Raw genomic sequence first — 23,020 nt, 5'->3', positions numbered from 1 at the left:
GAACACACAAACACGTCCACGTCCACGTATAATATCGGCTAATATGACAACCACAGACGCATAACTTCGATCAACATAATCCAGGAATCATACAACGCGATGCTACACGAGCTAGGATAATTCTAGAGTCAGAAGCACGAAATTTATTGGCCATAAAACTTCATTTTATCAGGATTTTAAAAAAATTGTAAAACTCGTTTTGCAAAGCTGTGTACTTCCTTCGAACATAATTTTAAATTTAGGAGAATATACATTATGAATTGGAGATCTAAATTAAGATACCAATTTAAGATATCAAATTTATTGTAAAACTATAGATTCATAGATTTTAAAGATTGGAAAAATATTAATTAGGAAGAATTGTATTAAGTCAATGTCAATATCATGAATATCATTATGCGAAGTATATAGAGATACAATTTTGCATAATATGTTAGACTTTCTATGCATTAATTGAACATTTGAACATATTTTAATTACATGAAAATCTTTCTGTTAATCATGATACGTTTTAAATATTCTCAATGTTAGTATGATCCGGATTTGGAGAATTTAGAATTCATAAAGACATAATCCTTCAATTCGCACGAGATTTGATCTAAGATTTTTACATAATTTAAAATTCACAAAGGCAATCTTTTGAACGAGGATAAAATTTGATGCAAACGTTCAGGAAATATAGTGAAATCATAGAGCCAATAATATCATTTAAAGCTCGTTTGTAAACTGAAAACTGTTATATTTGATGTAATTCTTCTTCGATTAACATTTATTTCCATTAAAAATAACGAAAACAAAAGATAGAAGTATGTTTTATCCGAAACAATGCATCCAAAGATTATCATTACCCAAGAACTCAATTCAAACTCTGCCTAAACACATCGCTCATAACTCCAAATTATATCAAGTAAATCCATTCGTACTGTCATCTTATACGTTTCCTATCTTCATAGGTTTCCCAATTCCTCGAAAACAACTGTAACAAATTTCATTCAAAGCAGCTGGCCGTGTTTAGCTTAGTCTCGTTCACCCATACTTACGTCTCGGGTTAATCTATCTATTGTTTCCCCTCGACGTATTTTACATTCACGCTAGGTGAGCCTAGTTCCCACCTGAGAGCAGTCTCTCGTCTTTCCTCGGTCACGTTTATTTATCTATACAGACTTCGTCGTTGGTGTCGTGGAATTTAGATACAATTACTTGACGATTTAACACAAAGGAAACGCTTGAGCATTTATGTTGTAACTTGATCAATGTAAGTACTTTGGTTACTATATAAATAAGTTCACGGATGTTGATCGAATTGTTTCAGTAATTGTATTTTCTATTAATCGAGCTGACAATGAATCACAAATTTGCTATTGACTTGTTTGCGACTGTGTTTCGTTTCGATATTGACGTCAGATTATTCTTATTTCTCGATACATTTATTTGAATAAAAAGTTTTTTAATTTCAATCCACATTTGTGAATATATTATGATTTCCTTTATGATTGGAATCAAATAAAAATTATTATACATCCAAGATATTCTCGTATTCCCTAATTTAAATTTCTGACGATGATTACGATAAATAAGACTGGAAGAGATTAAAATAATTTCCCCTGGAACGAGGTATCGCATAAAAAATCGAAGATACGAAGGTCTCTTATCTATTATTAAATTATCTTGACTATGATTTCAAAGAAATAGAAAAAAAAGAGGAGGAAGAAAAAGAAGAACATAGTCAAAACTATGTACTCGCGAGGAATCAAACTAGATGGAATAAGAAAAGGAGAAAGTAATGTAGAAGCACTTTGGATGGAAGGGTTACGCTGGAGGAAGTGATTTTCGGATGGATGGATCAAAGAGCCAAAAGGAATGAGTAAGTGCTCGAAAGATCTGTTGGGTGAACGGATTCTTTGTGTCCGTTTCCGGCTCTGCTGACAGAAGATTGCAAGGATTAATCATTTCCCTTGAGACCCTTGGGCGCGTGGTAACACGTTTAACGCCATTCTCACCTGAAAAATTAGAATACGTTCCCAGAGCTTCCACGAGGGAAGAATTAGGTCATTAGAATAGGAAAATTCGCCACCTCGAGCTGTCTAATTAATAATCTCGTGACTAGAATTCCGGCTGCCTTTGAATCCTGTATAATTCTCGGCTTCGCCGCTAGTTGGCGCTTCAGTAGATTCCGCCATTACGTAACCTTCGAATTAATGTGTTTCGCGCAGCTATGAATTTTTGTTGGGGATGTTATAAACGAGAATATTTTTTTAAATTCGCGCGGAACAGCGTGGTACGTGCTTCGACTTTGTTCAACTCGTGAAAATGTCGCGAAATTAGATCTTCGTGCTCCGACTTGGAAATTTCACATGGTATTATTTTTCCTCGCTTTTGAATAAGTAAAATATGAGATCATTATCGAATTATTATATATAAAATTATATATAAATATTTTCCACTTTTTAAATAGAATTTATTATTATTTTTTTTTGCGAGTAAAAGAAATGTTTTTATAATATTATACGAATGACGAGAAACGATAGAATACGATGATGGTTTATGCGACCTTTTGAAAAGAAAATAAAGGTTTAACCTGTTTCAGATGGATTGAAAATGAAGAATGGGATATATTGATTGGAGATGAACGTTATGGAAAGTAAAGATCGAGGATGGAAAAGGTGGAAATAAATGGAATGGTTCCCTTTTTTTTTTTCCTAATTTTTTAACTGAAAGAAAATGTTCGATGGAAGATAGTGCAAAGTAAATTCGCGTAAAAAGATAATTTCGTCTTTTCGTGTGTGCAAAAAGTACTGGTCATAATTCAAACGGAATTCATTTTATTGTATTTGACGATATTTCTGACTTTTGCGCGTACTTATTAATATCACAATCCTTGTTAAAACCACCCTAAAAATAAATAAGTTACTTACAAATCGTTATTCGAATTCTAAATTATCAATTCGTCGAAAATTATTATAATACCAAAATGATTTTTATACACTCATTAAACAGCCCTTTACATTGAAACAATTCCAAACTATTTAAAATGTACAATAATATAATAAAATATTCAGCAGGAGAGGATCGAAAATAAAAATTTCTCTAAGGAATCATGGTATAATAATATTCTTAATTATAATGCCGAACGATATAAATTCACGAAAAACACGTCACAAAACCAATGAAAATCAAATAGAAAATGAATAATACCGAGATTAATAAAAACGCGTCACACAGGGTGCAGCCATTTTTCACTTAGCATGAGAGAGAGGAAAAAACGAAAGCTCCTAAAATAGTTTCCATTGAATTCTATAATGTTCATGAGCCGCGACACGGAGGCCGAGGCGCGAGTAACCCAGATCTGGCCTTCGCTTAAAGGCCAACGAAAAAAAAAAGGGGGTCGTGCTATCGCAATCGACGTTCTTTTTTTTTCGCGATGGCGGCATCGCATGCGGCCCACTAGTAGTTTTCCGCCAAAGTGCATACACGTGTCGGTCGAATTATCGGTCGCTTAAAACGACGCAGAAATATTTTAGGAGAAAAGGGTGACGAGAAGACCTCGCGCGAGCAATTAATTCTGCAGCGTTTAACTTAATTTACCCTTTAATGCCGGAAAATTTATCTGGGAATGCGCGTGCTTTCAGCTTAATCGTTGCACGAATTTCGCGGCGTTTCGCGCGGTTGCCTCACCTCTTCCCACGTGATGAGGATTTCACAGGATCTTTTTTTCGAAATTTTTCCAACCCGATCGATATTAACCGAGAATGGAATGAAAAAATTTGGATATTTGGAATTAGCAGAGATTCCATGGGATTTTTTTTTTTTTGGAAATTTTTCTGATCCAATCGATATCGATATCGAGCGAGAATGGGATTAAAAATTATTTGGATATTTGGAATTAGTGGAGAAGCTAGAGGTTTTAAATATATTCGTATCGTTCGTAAATATAATGCTCGATTAAAAGGAAACAATTGCACGGAAGTGAAATTCTTTTTTAAGGAAATAATAAGAAGAGATAATATTAGGGAATAAAGAAGGGATAAAATTCTGTAGCTAAGAATTGGGGTGGCATTTAAAAATGATGTCAATGGAAATTTAATCTGAGTGATAATTAAATTGTAGTTTTATTAATATTCATATTATTTCTTGGTATATTAAAAAATAATAGATGAGAGATTTAAAATGCTCAAATTAAGTAGATAATCCTGTATGTGATATAACGTTATTTTATAAGTGGTAAATGGTTCTTGATTGTACGAATTATTATTAAATAGATAGAGAAATCTATATGGAGAGCAATGAATTTATTACTATCTCTGAAACATTCAACATCTATCAGCTATCACTTATTCCATGGATTATTGGTGGTGGATTGTCATTATTCATTAGCTACTTATCAATTTTATGAAATATTAAAATAGATTTCTGATTAGCATATCGTGCAGTTCAACTTTATGCTATGTATAGTTAATAAGTGTCAACTAGGCATGTATTTCTAGATGTGTCAAATTATTTCATTCCTATTGATAATTATAATTTACGATTCTTGTAAAATACATTTTCAGTAATTTTTCTCCCAGAATCAATATCAATTAATCTAATTAATCTAATTAATCTTATTCGAATTATTAATTATATTAATTTGAAACAATCGATTTGCAAAACGATATTTTTCGAAGCTCACTATTTATTCATTATTTTTCAAGATTCAATTAATTGTTCGAAATTATTATCGATAAATTTTCGTTCAATCTGTAATTCAATTTACTCGTTAATTTTAATAATCGTCAAAGCTATCGTCTACACATTGCTAATCGTGATTGAGATTTATTATATATTAACGATCTATAAATAATTCAACTCATTGAGCAGAGAAAAAATTGCTTTTATGATAATCGCTTGCGTGTTAAAAAATAATATTTAACGCATTATGAAAAGTTATATTAAATATATGAATTTGGATTATATCATAAAATGCATAAAATTTTAAATTTACTTATTTTATATTCTTTTAAAATTATATCAGAAAATCAATCATGTTTCGATGGTTTCTGTAAATAGAAATTTTATTATTCGTAAAAAATTTAATCAAAAATATTCTTACCGTCTTTCAAAAATTGTTCAATGCATGAAATCACTACGTCTTTGATCGAAGCTTGCCTATACCACTTGCCTGACAGAGACTGACATATTCCACTTCTCTGCTCACGATTGTAATCTGTAATCGATACTACTCAAGAAACAATTGGCTTGTTTTATTTGCCTCATCAAGATTGACCTATTCCACTTATTTGATTAGTCTACACTATTTTTATCTATTTAATGAAACTATTATTTTTTTTTCCTTCTTATTTAATGATTCGTTTCATCTCATTAAAATTGCTTCGAGATTAATAATTTTTGTTCGAGATTTCATTATTTATTCAGGAACAGCTTCATCAAATATGAAAAAGATCTAAGAGGAAAAAAGATAAATAATAAAAAATTAGAATAATTTCATTAATAGAGTAGAATTTGCAGTCTGTCACGCATGATTTTAAAAAACTGTTCCATTCAGAAGATGAGATAATATTCATATGTACGTGTGGAACGTGCACGCGTAAGTGGAAATATTCCATCCCCCCTCTTCCCCAAAATGTGACAAGACGAATTAAATATTAAACGGCAAGTTGAAACAACTGTTCACACAGTTATTACTACGATTCTTCAACCACAATTTCCCGCCACCACGTAAATTGTATGAAATATTCAGAAATGTAATCCGAACGGAATGAGAACTGTAATCGGAGTAAGATTCTCACCGCTTGAAACTGCCGGCGTAAATCACGCGAAACGTTCAACGGCGCGATATTAAGGCCTTGAATAAGTGACGAAGGAAGCGACACCGGTGATTAACATTCGAGCCTTAATACTTTTCTACAGCTCTTCTCTTTCTCGAATCCGCTTTAGGAAATTCTATCTTAATATCGTATAGATTTTCATTCTTTCTTTTTTTTTTTAATTCCAACTTTTTGCACTCCATGTCCAAGACACTTTTAATAAATGGTGATATTAAAGATATATATCTATAAGGAACTAGTAATAATTTAATTTGGATTCGTTAAAACATTTTTTTATAATCATCTTTCAACATTTTAGAATTAATATTTATAGTGCAATGGAAAGAAAAATGCGAAGCTTCAAGAACACATATAAATACGTGCATCATGAAAATAAATTATTAATTAGCTATATCAAAATTATAAGTTTGAAGAACTCAAAGAATTCTAATCAAATAGCATACATGCATCACTCTTTACATTTTTCAAACTTATCATTTGCAACCATCATTTGTGACCATAGTTTATTTATAGATGTACCAAATAACAATAAAATATTCTCTAAACAAACTAATGCTCACAAATAGAGGATTTATCAGAGTGTATATATAGATCAGCAAATGCCAACAAAGTATTACCTCCAATTCGATGAATCGATGAATCAGATTGAAACAAATTCAGAGAGAATGCAATCTGGAAACAAACGATCCATAGCAAGACTCTCTCCTATCGAAGAACCAAATCGAAATATCTTAGCCGAGTCACGATGAGCCTCGATCGCTTTCGATTCGCACGGCAATCTGCGCGTTTGGAACACGGGAGTGTGTCAAATGCCGCCACTGATTGTATCTCGAGAGCAATACGTTACGTCAGAATGTAGCACGGATAGCGTGGCGTGTGGTGAACCTAGTCCGAACGTTGCTTCCTGCCGGTGCGGTGCCAGTTGTTCCGCAACTTGGTGCAATATCGTGGCCCGAAATCTAAATCAACGCTCGTCACCGTGATCAACGTTAGCTTAACCACGCGACGACGTAAACGCTTTTTGTAATTGAACTGGCCGCCATCGTGGCTACAATGTGCACGAGCTTCCAGACGCTTCCGCTTGGAGCGCTGGATTCTTTCTAGGTTATGACCGAATTCTCAAATGTGATGCGTTCAAATCGTAGAAAGATGATTATTTAATATTTTCAAAAGATTAAAAAGGTAAATATAAAGTTTTATTATTAATGTAAGTTAAGTGTTATTGTCGAAAGAAGTATACAATGTAGACTAAAAAGCTTTATAATAGATAAAAATAACAAACAATAATTATTTTGTACGAGAATATAGTAATTGTTCAAATCTATCCCTATCATTTTTCTATAAGGAGTCCTTACAGCTTGAGAAAAGAAGTTTTTAGGAATGATTAGCGAATCCTAACTGAATAAAAATTCGAAACATACTCATATGTTTCCAAAGCCCTCTTTCGTAAATACCTCATTAAAAGTACGAGTATGGCTGTAGCACATATTTCCTCGAAAGGTTTTCTCGAAACTTTTTTCAAAACGAAAAGCGCGAGACCAACTTCGCTTTCTCGAAGTTCTGGCCACGAATACACGTCAGAATTTCGCTGCACTCTCGTAATAGAGAACGAAACCGGGACAACAATGACTACACGACAACTGGCTCTGGTTTCTTTCTTTTTTTTTCTTTTTCTTTTTTTTCTTTTTTTTATTTTACACGAACCGGGAGAAATACGACATCTCCTATACACGAAAAAAATCGAGTAACCTTCCAGGTCAGGTATTTCCTCTTATTTTTTTAGCAACTTTACTTTCATATAAAAAAGTGCTCGTAGAAAAATTTAAGACACGAAGTCTCTTAATCGATTCCAATGGATGAACACCGCCTTGATGATGCTTTAAGGAGCTTTAATGAACTTCGTTCAACCGGGATATTGGCTGCGTTTGGATGAGAGCTTTGCGTGTCGTCGTAGAATCTTCAATCTATTTCTGGAATAGTTTCTGACGATGAATTCTGAAGAATCCGTTGCTCTTTTAATTTCGTCAGAAATATAAGTTTCTCGTTCAATTCCGTTAATTGCAATTTTTTTTATTTGGTTTCCGTCTTGTCATTTTAATTAATTATAAATAATATTAAAAATCTTGAAAATATTTTATGTTATAAATGGATATTTAGAGAATCTTTGATAAGAAAAATGAAAAGCGATCAACGAGATAATAAATTGTTTCGTTATAAATTCAGTAATTATTGTTTTTTCCAATCTCCAATTCACGCAGATTTACAACAAAATTATCTCTATAATATTAATAATTAATGTAACTTATATAATCTGATTAACGTCATCTATCAATTATTAATTTTTGAGATTACATCCGAATATACCAATATTAATAATAATAAAGTAATTATTAGTTAATATTAATATTAATTATAATAATATTAAGAAATATTGGCACATCACGAATATTAAACTCATACTCTTGTTGATAAATATTACGATATTCGTTATATATAATTGATTCATTATCCAGGAAATTATTGATTAGAATTTTCAGATTCGAGCAAATGCACTGTGCGTTATAATTAAACCACAATCTCTAAAAATATCTCTAAAAATAATCTCCAAATATTTCTAAAATTTTTAAGATTGATATTACATATATCCTCTGCTCGAATATCACTTTTCAAAAATAAAATTTTAAATTAAACTGAATTATTATTATTATTGTTTTTTATAATTCCATCATTAATTTATACAAGATAACTAAAATTGTTCGAAAATTTAATTTGTCACCTCGTAAAGCAATTCCATTCCGCATAATGCACCACGGTTAAATATTTGTAATATTTTAAACGAGCATGAAATTGTTTGGACGAATAGTGTCACTCGTAATCAGACATGAATACTACGCTCCTATTGTAAGCATTATTTATCACGGAATAACACGGGTTCATACGTTTCGCGCGCGAAATAACTGTGTTATTTTGGACAACGTGAAAACGTAATGTATCGCTCCTTTTACCTTTGTTTTCTTATCTTTAATGAAAATGTTTCTCTCGTAGAACTTTCCATAGGCCAGAATGTTCTTGCATTGTAAGTTGTTGAATAAACATCCCATTGTGCTTCTCGAACAATGGCGATATGGCTCGAACTCTTTATTTAATTGTACAACACTTTCATCGGTACATTACAACTCTATTTCCTTGTTCCTTTTCTTAAAAATCATCGCGATAATATCCCCTTAACATTCCTCTTAATATTTTAAACAATTAGAAAATTCAGATCGGAAAACAATTAAAATTGGTTAAATCATACGTGTATAAATCATGTATATCAGTATGTTATCGATCCAGAGGAATACAGTTTCAAAAAAGTTATTCGTCAAAAGATAAAGAAGTTCTGAATTCATTATTTCCCTTTATAATTACGTACAATTTTTGAAATGTACACGTGTACGTTTCTTTCGACGAAATTAACGATCCATTTAACTAAAAATTTGGATTTCTGTCCAAACAAAATTCTATCCTGATATTAAACGAGTATATTCCCGAAAACACACACACTCCTCCCCATTTATATTTCATTTCTGATTTTATCTCTGACTCATCAAAAGAGCGTAGTACAGTCAAATTAATACACATTTGCTCTTTTCAAGCTATCATCATTGGAAACTAGGTCAGAGTATACGCAACACGGTCGCGTGTCTTTAAATCGCGCATCTCAAATTCAAATCCGCCGTCGATAATGTAACATCCGGCAGGGAAGAACGTATCCACGATTTCGAAGCTAAAAATAATCTAACCTCTCTTCAAACTACTATTTCTTCTGGTATCTGTGTCTTCATAGTATCGATATATTCGTGAATTCTTCATCAAGGCTATCTAATTTTCAAAATTATAAATCCAAATCCGATAGAAGGATGTTTCGAGAACAAGCGAAAGAGGTTTGGACATGGAGAAGGCAACAATCGAAATGTAAAGAAAGATTCTTGGAAGAATATTCAACCAATAGAAATTGACGGGCACAAATTGGACCGCATCTATTTCCTTCAACTTTTTCATTTTTCCACGAAAAGTGATAGCGTTTTCTTTTTTTCTTTTTTTGCATTTCTCTCCCTCTTCGCGCTTTCTTTTCTCCCTTCATCCAACGATCGAATAAAGCTTAAGAGATAAAATGGTGGATAAGTGAGAAAGATAGAGGAGTCCATTTCGAAGAAAGGATCTATTGAAACAGCAAGGAGAGTTGCTTGTGGCAAGGGGAAGGAAACGCCTTTACGGAAGTGTCATCGTGAACGGAAGGAACGAAGTTTCGAACGGGATTCTGAGTTTGACGAACCTGATTCTATTGGCTTTCTTTCTTGCTTGCTTCTTCACGCTTCATCTTCCCTTCACCCGTATCCATTTATTTCCTGCCCTTCACAGGGGTTGGCTCGAATTGTTGAGGGATTTCAGATCGTCCATATCGGAATTCTTTCTCCTTTGTCTTTTCCTCGTGCGGTGACCTAAGTGTGAAAACAATGTACAGCTATTGGATTATTTTTAGGAAACAGTGATATTTGTATAACGATGGAAAAGTATTATTTTTTGTCTTCGTCGTTCATTTATCAATGTGAAACTATTTTTTTCTTTTTTAATATTTTATCATACAGATATGAAATATTTTAATCATCCATGTGTCTTTTAAATATCAAATTAAATAGAATTTTTCAATTAGAACATATATATATATCTAGAAATTGAACATAGATCATTTTTTGATCAAATTGAAATAAGATACGAATCATTATTTCGCTCTGAAAGATATCGAATTCCGAAATTTTTAAAATTATTCCTAATTAAATTTAGGAATTTATACATTCTTTTCATTGTTAAAAGTATTTGCAACGAAACACTATACCGTTATTTTATCACAAACAAAGAACAATTTACACGTACAAATTTATAACAATTAAACACATCAAACAAACAAGTCGAGCCCACAACTTGAGGCAAATTTACGAGCGGAACCGTGCATTGTTTGGCAAACGCTATCAAATAATTACACGTATAACTAATTTCTGTTGATAACAAGAGCAAGAACTCGCACACCTGGAATCAAGCTGTATAATTCCTTTCCGCCTAGCTTTGAACAATGGTGGAAAGGAATCACTTTCAGCCAAGGATACGTGACGCACTGACTTCTCGTGAAATGTTTGTGTAAACGCGACTTCTCGGGATAACTTTCATAATTTATGTCGAATGATTTCACAAGTAACTTGGTCAGTCATCGTTGCTTATGACAAACAGAATTTCGAATCGTTAAACGCGTGAATCTATATCAAATCTGCTCGTTGATTGCTTGGGATATCGTTCAATTTAATCTTTTAAAAAAACGAATTTCTTTAAAAGCAAAATAAAAATTTCTTTTTAAATTACTTATTTGAATATGATAGAAACATGTTTATTTATAAAATATGATACAGTAAAATTTAGAATCTGTGATTTAACGAAAACAAATATATTTATTATTTAATTTTTTTAATTAAAGCGCAATAATATCCTAGGTAAGATCTTTTTTTCGATTTCATTTGATTTATTGAATCATGAAAAATATTTCTTATGAATAAAAGAAAAATGTATTCATTTGAAGGCATGTGTATATTTTAAAAATTGGAATATTAATTATAAATGAAGCTTCACTATTTATTACTTGACGTGAGAATTAAATTGCGTAAAATTGATTAACAATTTTAGTTTTTTTCGTTCATGAATAATTACTATAATAAATATAATAAGTTGTAGATTAAAATTTTATCGCAATTCTGTGCTATGCGTATCCGAAAAAAGAGAAAAATGAATAACTGCGAAATGAAAAATGGAAGTTAAAACGCTGTTTGGAATTATTCAGATAAGATTTTTTTGATTATTGAACATCTACAGGGAAAAATAACGCGAATTTTGCAATTTTCATCCCTTGCCTCTGACACAACATTGGCCAAGGTCCAAGTGCAGTTACCGTTTCGCGGTTGATGCGAAATTCTTGGATCCGTGTTTCTTTCTACCTTTTGATCCCATTTCGTTCCTATTTACTATAAAATTGCGTTACGATCGTCTTTTACGATATTGAAAAATCGAAGATTTAATTTACCATATCCATTTTCGTATATTGAAATGTGATGTTATATATATATATATGTGAAATAATTTTTTTAAAATAATTTCAATTCGATGATTTGAGGATCCGATTCTATTTTCAAGAATTCAGTACTCATCAATCATTCCAATAATGATAACAATAATGGATACAGAATATTGAATTTATGATCTCTATTTCATATTAGTCCAAATAAACCTATGTGCATCATAACATGATTTGCATTACGCTCAAGCAGGATAATTATGGAGGCTAGAAGGTAGAATGGGAATGTAATTATGTGTGTTATGTAATTGTAATACAAATTCCAATATAATCTAATTGATAATTTAATCAAATGTTACAAGATAATCTCTGTGTGTATATTTTTTTTTAAATTGCATAATTATATTTCTGTATATATTTTCGATTATATTATCTTGTTCAATATCTCGTTCAATTTTTTATTATTATTTTATCATGATGTGTTTTATATTTAACATTTAAATTAGACAGATATTGATGAAAGAAGGAATCATGGAAAACAATTTTTCAGTTTTCATTTATCGGAAATAATTCGTTAGATAAATATTTTACAACGTAAATGACGTTTACATACCGAAAAATAAAATTTTTATCAAAAGCGAATAAAGCTAAAAAATAATATCATATAAAATGAATTGTTGACAAACTATGGTTTGAATATTCCCTCCTCTTCTGAGTTTTCAAAAATCCACGACGACCTATATATCAAAAATGATCGAATCATAGTCGTTTCTGACGTCTAGTTTTCACATCACGTTGACAGTGAATAGTTCTGAACTCGAAATTGTTGATTTGGAAATTTTTATTCCGACCTCTTTTTATTTTTCTATTTTTTTTATTTATTTTTTTTAAATCCCGCACGGCAACGTAAAATCTTGTTGATGGGTAGCTATTGTTACGAATAAAAGTAAAATTTTATAAATACCTTTCTACGTTTCTTAAATTTTTTTTTTTCAACAATCAAAAAAGAGTCTCTATTTTCCATATATATTAAAAAAAATAATTACTCAATATATAATAACAAATCTGATTAAACCAATCATCCCTAACCTAATTAATTTCTATTCGTATCATTACAATTTAAAAATCATTCACAAATCTCACGATTGAAATTCTACAAGTATTATCTTTCTCCCTCAAACATAACTCCCCCAATTTCTTTCCCTTCAAAGTTCAACATAACCTTCACCCTCTCATCTTTCCACGATCCCAACTTTCCCCTCACCCTCAATCCAAAATAACTCTGATCCTCCAATACGAACCCTTAACCCCAAATTCCATATCGACCATTCCACCGCCAGATTATCGAATCCCATTTCCACCATATGTTCGCATCGATGCTCCGAAAGGTGCTAATTATCATCGATTCCCACGCAATCTGTCACTCGAAGGAGCACGTCTCTGCCGGAGAAGCGCGTCTTCGATCAGCCTCCACAGAAGCAATTCGAGGGTGGCTCTGGTCTGTAATCATTTGGCCTGCAATTTGCCTCGAGGGCCAGTTTACCATTAATGGCCTATCTGAGTCGCGTGACCGACCAAGAATATTCCAAACGGTGGACGCTGTCGAATTCACCTTTTCGATGTATTTAGGTAAAACGCAAATTACACCCACTCCCACCTGCACTAACCGCAACGCATTTGCGCTCGAACGGGGTGCAACTTGAAATTATGTATCGCGCAAGGAGACTACGCAAATTGCGAGCACAATTTGCACGAGAATTTATCGTGAGGCGTCAGAGCCTGAAGCCTGCTCTTTGACGGCCGCTTCGTGGATACGTTTTTGAAGGGATGAACTTATGGAAACGAAATTATTCTCGGTTTCGGCTGGTTTCCAGTACAGTTGCCGGGCTTCGTAGTCGAGTGGGGGGTGTAAGCTTGGAATTGTCTCGTCTATTGTTGAAAATTTTCGATGTTCCTGGGATTTTGGTGAATTGGACAGTAGTAATTTAACTTGGATCCACGATTCTTTAAACGGTGGAATAAAATTGAAGTGGGTCCCTTCTATTTCGTTTTTTTTTCTTTTCTTTTCTTTTTTTTGTCATTTTGTTTGGGATTAAATAAGATTAGAATTAAATTGATTAAATTTGTGACTTTTAATTTGGGAAAAATTTGGGAATAATCTTCAATAGTAGTTATTTTGAAGAGTGTAATTCTGTATTTGTTCAAAATTTCTTCTTTTAAAATTAATTTGGCTATTAATTTATTTATATTATATTGTATTTGATATTTGATTTCATTTGTGTGGAGATAATATTTGATATTAATGGTAATTTATAATCTTCATTAGTAATATTAATTTCTCGATGTAGCAGATTTGTGTTTGAAGCAAGGTTGAATTGACTTGACATTAATAATGTGGCATGTATTTCACCATAATAAACTCACTATTGTGTATTTATTAATCGTAATAAATTCTCTATTAATATTATTCACTGTTAATATTTATTAATTGTAATAGATTCATTGTTGTATATTTATTATTATTAAATATATATTATATTATTAATGTCAAATCAATTCTGCCATATGTGACACAAATGCGCTATATCAGTTGAGAATTTAATATTATCAATAAAGATTATAAAGCACCAATTAATCTCGCCAATTAATGGAAATAATGCTTAGCATAAATTTCAACCGATCATGTAACTTAATTTAAACGAAATGAAATTACTGAAAAATGAAGAGCTCTTGTATGAAAAATATTGTATAGAGGAAAATATCTAAAAGATTTATTTACTCTATATTTCTTGTCTTTTTTTTATTTTGTATAAGAAATTATTTCGGTCCTTGACATCTGTTTAATTAGATATAAAATGTTAAAAAATTTTTTCCCAGAAATCTTCCTTCCATGGAAGATACAAACGTTACATATGACACACTTAATTTAATTCCAGTCAAGTTAAAAGGATGAGTATTCCTTTTGTGAACAGGTTCTTATGTACGAGAGCTTTTAAGAGTTGAAAAGAGGACTTCAAATTTGATTTTAAAAACTTAGCAAGCATTTTTTAACAACTCCACGAATCTTTACGATCTCTATAAATGTAATAAAATATGTATTTGCACGAAAATCTGCAGTATAACTATTACATTCCGTTTTTACTTAAAAGAAATTTATCTTTAAGATAATTTTTGTATTTAACGTTGAAATACAAATATTTGATGAAACTATCTCTTCTATGAGACAACATGTATTCATATTTCTCTTTCTCTTATTATTTTTCTGAGAGAAAAACTCTTTATTTATATTTTTTCCGTTATATTGCGTTTCGTTGCTTCCAATTTATTCAATATTTAAATATCAAAATGATACTCAACGATGAACTAATATATCTCTTACTACTGTAATATCCTTGCTGTGCACAACGTAATGATCTGACACAGGAAATATAATGTTATACTATCCACTGAATAGAAAACACAATAATACACATTATGTGTAGAATTACTAACAAATCCCTTCGAAACAATGTTTAATCTCCTCTAGTCTATCATCCATTGAAGCAACATGTTCACTAGCTTTTGATATCAAAAGAGAAATATTATCTGTGAGATTAAATCGATAATTATCTAAACTATTTATTTAACAACAACTGTATATCTTTACTTACATTATTTTAACGCAATTCTGAGATATTTATTTCACGAGTCTTCATTAAATTCCGTATAAATAAAATATTTCATCGACAATAAATAATAATACGCTTCAATAAACGTAGAAGCGAAATCCTGGAAAAAGCAATGGCAAATTTCGTTTCCTTAAAATTGTGATTTTCGATCATTTGCCAAAATTCTTACTCCGCTGGTTTCTTTTTATCGTCTCTCTATCTTTTTCCCTCACTACTTTTCGCATGCACGGGGGAGGATACAAGACTATCTTCCACGCTCTTCCGGCCTCCATCTTCGTCTATCTTCCTCTATCTAGTTGCCTCGATTCCATGGACTAAGTATGCCGGGGATTGAAATATCACCACGATAGTGGAAAGCAACGTCGAAACGATTTGGCCACCTGCCAAACTCACGTCCAAGCGTACGTAACACTGCGTGGTTATGGACAACTGGAGCAAGTTTCGAGGTTTAAGTTTCCGAGAAAGTATGCGTTTTGGAAGAATTTACGCACTCGAGAAAAGAGTTCGGACTATGTGCAATTAGATGTTGCTTAATTTTTTTTCTTTTTTGATGAATGGAGAAATTGAAATATTATTTGAAATTGAAGCAAGAAATGGTTATTTGAAGTATTAAGAGTATTTCAATAATAAATAGACGTTTTTGTTTCAAATTTAACGAAACGGAAATGGCAACTATGACATAATACAAATTACAATTTGGTAATATTGTTTGGTCCATCAGAATTGCGGATACTTGTGAAATAATATTATCAAAGTTGGCGTGATTCTCAAATAACTCTGAGATAAATATTACTATTTTAATATCCGAAACATAAAGCACATTGGTCATCTGTTAACCGGACAACTTCAAGAGATAAATAACTTTTTGCAATTCTATTGACTTAAATTTTCATTACGTAATAAGATAAATTTGCTATTTTGTGCAATTCAAAAGAAATTATCGTCCAAAATGAGATTATCGTATATTTTTATTCATTTATTAATCCTATTGTTAGGAATCCTAGGGACCAATACAATTAGCTAATTTCACATATCTGGCCCTGGCCAGATATCGTCTCAGATATTACGAACTATCGTTTCCCAGATTACGCGAAAAGCTAGGACTTATCTTTTTCCAAAGCCACAGAGATTCCCTTGCACACCGTTCCATCTTTCCCATTCTAGGATCCTAGCTTTTCGTTTGCTTCTAAGCCGGATAATACGATGATTTGTGGGTTAGACTTGTTTCCCATCGTGCGGTTATCTCGACAACGTTTGTGGCCTGTTTCGTCCACAATACAAACAGGCCGTATCCGGTTCGAGGACTGGTATTAATTCACGAAAATATGACTGTCTCTATTAGAGCGAGGGATCGTTATTGGAACTATTGTTACGTACGTATATATGCCGGGGAAACATTGGCAACTTTGTGTTGAGTTGTATTGATATTGATATAGGGATCACATTGGCAGTTATAAATTAGGAAAATTAGAATTTGTTTTTAATTAAAATATATGAATAAGGGAATAAAAAAGTTTGGATTATGATAATTAATTATATTGTTTTAATGTCGATAAACATTAATATATTGTAATATAAATTATTTTTATTCGAAACTTTAAAATATAGCTTGTAGGTAATTTATTTCCTATATTTTTTTATTTTTTCCAGTTTTTGTATTTTTAATCTTATTTTTCGAATGAAAATCGATTAAATCGATTAAAGTAAATAGATAAATTCGAATAAAATATGATATTTAGTAAAAAAAAAAATTTCTATATGAACATAATCTATATAACTTGTCAATTCCACAAAAATTACAGAAATTTCCAAAACACATAATAAGTTTAGTAAATTTTATTCTATGATCAGAGAATTTAGAAAAAATAAATCTTTATACTCCATCAAGATAAAAAATTTTTTTAAAACTTTTAAATTCAAAATTATTTTGATATTAATATCTAATAATTTAATTTTTCAACCATAAAATGATATAATAGAATTTTCTGAAGAAAAAAACTTTCACTTTCGAAAATTTTTATAGAAAATTTTTTATAGAAAATAAAAATAAGTGTCTTATCGTCTTTTACACCTGACTGAAAATGTAATATAGTAACTTCTTTGAAGTTCTTATATCGAAGGATATATATTTCATCAGCTGATTTCATGTTCTAGATGCTTCGCTTTGAGAAACATGCTTTAAATCGTCAATCGCTGCAATTTGGAGTCGATGATGCGTTATCAGATATCAAATAAATGTATAAAATTGAAAGATGCTTTCATGTGAAACTCTTACCATTCGAAAAGTTTTAATAAATTAATTATTATATAAATAATTAATTACTTTTTATTTCATAGAACATATCTATTTACTAAAAACAAATTGTAATAAGTTCAATTGCATCATTAAAATTGATATTTATTAATTTAATCTATACTTATTTTTACATTATAGAATAAAGAATTGTCAATCACTTTTTCAAAGGCAAAGCTTAAAAAATTATTTTATTCTTTTCTTCTCATATTATACACAATATAAATTATTTAATACCCTTAAATCTTTTCCTTTCATATCCTTAGAGTATATCCTTAGAGAATTTGTTTTAATATTAAATATTGTTTTAGACCGGCGTAAATGAGGTCTCGGATCCTGTTCCATAACCTAATCGTGCATTGCACGATGCCTTCTCAGAAAAATGATAGCAGTGGAGAAAATGAAATTATTAGATAGACCAATTAGCGTAGTATTAATTGAGTCGGGTGTCGCCAACGAGTGACGTATACGCACGAGTTTTGATCCTCTCGTGTGCATAATAAATTTTCTGCGACGACCTTTTGGCTAACGCCACTGGCAATGCCATTACCGTGATTATCGTATCGTCGACTATCGGTCTATTCGTCCATTTGAACGAGAGGAAATCTTTACATCCGTCAATATTTATCCACGTCCACGCGAGAATTCAAAAATGCGACAAGTGGCACGCAGATATCTACAAGATTTTTTTAAAAAATTTTCAAATTTTATTATATTATGTTTTATTTTTAACTTGTAATTTAATTTTTCATTCTTTCAAGTGAAAGATTTTCAGCTTGAAAATTTTATCATCATAAATGAATTGAGAAGTTTTAAAAAATTTATATTTGAATGGAATATTTATTAGTTATACGAAATTCTACGTATGCATAACTCGTCATATCTTTCTCATTATTTTTCAATTTGCTTCTCTTCCAACTGTCAGATCTGTCAATCAAGGAAATACGATTCTCGGAAAGATTTTTATCGTGGAAGATTTCTGTTACGAAATAAATATAAATCCATCGAACTTCGAATCTATCTACGAACTTTTCTTCGTTTGAAAAGTAATAAGTTATCATTTGGATATCATAGAAGAATTTAATTGACATGTTCTCTATCGAATAAAGATTTACTCCATCGCTATTTAAAAATTTGATCAGGAATTAGATTAAAATTTTGTAATCCCTAAAAAAGAATTTTACTCAAATACCATGTAAAGTTACCATTAATATCTGCAGAGATATTTAAATAACAGAATTAAATAATAACAATTCACATAATAATTCCTGATGTATCCACAAAATGATATACGATCGTTCTTCTTTAATATCCTCGCCATTTTCCACTTTTAAGAAACTTAATCCACTAAATCAACTGATCTCAACTTCTCGAATTCTTCGATTTTCGCGGCAAGCTCGAGATAGAATAGTCGATCTATCGGTAACGTGAAACGTAGCTCTCATTGTTCCGTAACTTCCGTAATTGAATGTCACTCATTTTCTCTTATCAAGTAACTCTCTCTACGTCTCTTTATTTTAACCTTCCTCTTCGATTTTTCACTCTTAACCACCCCCTGACTTCCTTGCGTTCTCATCACGTCACTTAAACGCTGTCGTCGCCATTCACGTCGTTTTATTTGATGTTTTACCGTAACGGTGTTTGCGTTAGGATCATCTTGTTTCGTCTTATAGGATATCGGGAAAGGACGATGCTTCATCCAGTTTAGCGGCAAAGCGGTCCAAATAAATTCAGTTTAACCTGATCGAACTTTATATTCTTGAGTCGTCGAGAAATCGTCTTTAACGTATGGTTCGATGTATATATATGTAGTTTTATTAATAGAAATTGATTTTCGGTTTTCAATTTTGTTTCGTTATAAAACTTGACACGCGTATATTTGGTATCGATGTCCCAAATATCGGTTAATACAGCTTAATTGATTTTTGAGATAACGTTGTTCTGTGATTGGATATTCTTAGGAAAAAACTTTCCCGTTTTGCAAAGGGAAAAGTTATTTCAGAAATTTCCAGTAGTATAAAAAACTCATATGACTTCTGAAATTTTTGAAACTTGTATGATATATCAAAAGAAATTCGGGCCAAAAATGTTTTATTTTTTTGACTCATTTTTGCAAAGATAAAATCCTCTATTTTCATATTTTATATAAAATATTATTCAATATAATATAAAATTTTATTCAATGCTGTATTTATTTTGCTATTTACCCTAATTAATTTAATTTAATATACGAAACTTTTTTCGAAGAATTAATCATCTATGATAATTAATGATACGAATAAGTATTTATTTATTATTAATAAAATAAGTACGAAATTTTTAAGCTTTCGTTATTCTTAAATAAGAAAAATATAATTGATTTTCTCTTACAATTATATATTAAATAGTATTCACGTTGAAATCCATCGCTTCTTAGTCAAAAACAGAAAACAATCATTCTTTATACGCACGTTAATATAAGAGAAATCAATGGTGCGCAAATCTTTCTGAGAAACGCTCTCGAAAGTTTAATGGGGTATCGGTAATCAGAGTAAAAGAAAAGAGAGAAGGAAATCTACCGAAATATCTGCAGTTGATCGAAGAAAATTAGAACTAACGACAGAAGAAAAAACGACAGGAAAAAAAATGATTGATATTGATATACTGTTATTGATCAAGAATTAGAAAGAATCTTTTAATAATTAATTAAAAAAATTTGCTAAATAATTAAATAATAGAAATAATTTTAGAATTGTAGATGAGATATTTTAATTATTTCAAAATATTCTAAACGTTATTTCATCATATCAATATTTTAAAATCTAGAATCTTAAAAAATATTTTCGAAAAGGAAACAAATAAGATCCACAATTCATTATCCACACGAAGTTTAATCTTTTTTGATTTCGTTTCATAACAAGCTATTCAAAAGAATTAGAGCCTCTATATCCTGACGATTCGAGTATCTCGCACAGCATAAACTTCAGTATAATCTGCACTTAAACCAGCTAATCCTAACCTAATCTTCAATCGGGAACGTATGCAGGCAAAACGCCTCCGTTTGATGCGAAAGCATCAATGAATCGGTGTTCTATGTATCTGGAAACATTGTGCAAGCGTTGCGTGCACATGAGCTTCGGAAGAGCATCTATCACGTATGCAGAATCCCTTCAAAGAGGCATTGTTATCTGCCGGAGAGGATCGATCAAGTATCGTCATTCAATAAACAGCTGATTAGCAAACCGGGTTCGCGTGAATGCAATCAGCCCAAAGAATTATTTATTGGACAAAACGTTTCGCAGATAGGGGTGGAAATATTCCTTGCGTGTGACATTCGATTATTCTCTTGGATTTCATGATATTCGGTGAATTTTAATATTAAGAGATAACGTTTATCGAAAACGATGTAAACGGTTTAAAACGTGATGCGATGAGGGTTACTTCGTTAAAAGATAAAAATATGATAAATGGAAAAAGAGATAATGGAAAAGAGATGAAGGAGATGTATAGAAGATATCGTGAAATTCGTGGAATACTTTTAGAAATTCGATTTTGGATTCTAAAATAAATTACTCTTTTAGTTTGTTTTTCGTTGCTAGTAATTTATTTTTCCACTAGAAAATAGGCAATTCGCCCAGGCATCGAAAGTTTATATCTGTTATATCTGCAATATCAATTAATTTTGTAATATCACTGGTTGTTTAGAAAAGTTTCACAATTTGAGTATGCAATTGGGAAAATTATATATCGCGGGACATAATTATGACGTGTTAATTAGTAATAATAATAATTTTACGAAATAATTACTAAGAGAGATGGAACGAAACTAATAATAGTGGTAAATGAAAGACTCGTAATATCAATTTTGTAAATCGACTTTCTATAAATTTAAGCAAAATTGTACTGCATATACGTGTAGTCATTTATCGACAATGAATAAAAATTTCTTCCCTGCAGAATTGAATCTATAATATATATATTACATAATAATATTCTAGGAATGATAATTCGATTACCGATTGCCCAAATTACCAGTTATATGGACATTGATTTCCTGACTCTCGATTATCTGAACGTACAATCAGAAATTCAGATGGGAGAATAATTATAGTCACGTATAATCGAACGAACATCCAGTATTGAACATAACAAATTGGACTTTCGTTTACGAATTTTCTTTAAATATTTATCTATTGTTAACAATAATTTTAGAGTTTCAATCCCAATAAATAATCTTTGGAATAAGTCATCAATTTGTTGAAACCAATGTTTATCAACCAACTCTTTTCATTGAGCAAAATAAATACCTGTGATAGAGACTGCAATGATATAGTTACACATAATTAAACATAATAGAAATGCGTGTAATGTGCATGGAATTTACTCGTAGAGCCTACATGCAGGATTTCGGGGGTGAATTCACATTATTGCACTTGTTATAACTGTGTTGAACCTTTATACAAACATGTTCATGCAAATTTCGTTGCGCAATATGCCCATCCTTTCACTTCGAATCAATTAAACCTAATACAGGATCGTGCGATTTATTGTTAATTATTTGAGATACGCATACTCGTAAAATTCATATGGTCAAACGAATATTTCACGCGATCAACCGATTAACTTTTGATATTAAACACGTATCCTATACAATTAAGAAAAGGATTAATCTACATACAAAGTGGAAAGTAACAAACAAAATTTTTTCCCTCGAAGCTTTATCTCTTAGAAAAAAGAAATAAAATGAAATAAAATTTATATGACTTATTTTTGTGAAAAAATTGTATTCTACATTTCTTAATTATTATTTAAATTCATGTATATGTTATGAAATATTAAAGTTGATTTTCGATAAATCAGAAAATTTTACTACTCTATTATTTTTTATTTGTACATTAAAAAATAATAAGACAAAATAGATTATACTGTTAAAGTATTAATTTGTAATTAGGTTAGCCTCTTTATTATTTTGAAATGCGATTTATCTACCTAAGTTAAAGAAACTTTGTTCTAAAATTTTGCAAACTTTAGACGCGGTCTTGAAAGAGTGCATAATAGAAAAACAAGCTTGCAGTTTGCCATATACACTCTTGGGATCCACTATCTTGCAACGCAATAAACCGGAGCTCTTGACGCTGCGGTGTGGAAAAAAAGC

General features: G+C 31.0%; 1 protein-coding gene across 10 annotated transcripts in view; it reads right to left on the bottom strand.

Moving 5' to 3' along the window:
- The window catches only part of LOC108002966 (zwei Ig domain protein zig-8-like), a 257,216-nt gene that overhangs the window by 138,961 nt on the left and 95,235 nt on the right, over positions 1-23,020 (bottom strand). For 4 of the 10 annotated variants that reach the window (XM_062081662.1, XM_062081052.1, XM_062081163.1 and 1 more), the window contains exon 2: positions 10,144-10,309. The exons of the other annotated variants lie outside the window; for them this stretch is intronic. The gene's annotated coding sequence lies outside the window, so the exon portion shown is untranslated. The remainder of the gene's footprint in view (positions 1-10,143; positions 10,310-23,020) is intronic. 10 annotated transcript variants of the gene reach the window in all.

The sequence above is a fragment of the Apis cerana genome, linkage group LG1 (assembly GCF_029169275.1).
Source record: "Apis cerana isolate GH-2021 linkage group LG1, AcerK_1.0, whole genome shotgun sequence".
Classification (NCBI taxonomy): Eukaryota; Metazoa; Arthropoda; class Insecta; order Hymenoptera; family Apidae; genus Apis; species Apis cerana.
This window is presented reverse-complemented; position numbering and strand designations above follow the sequence as displayed.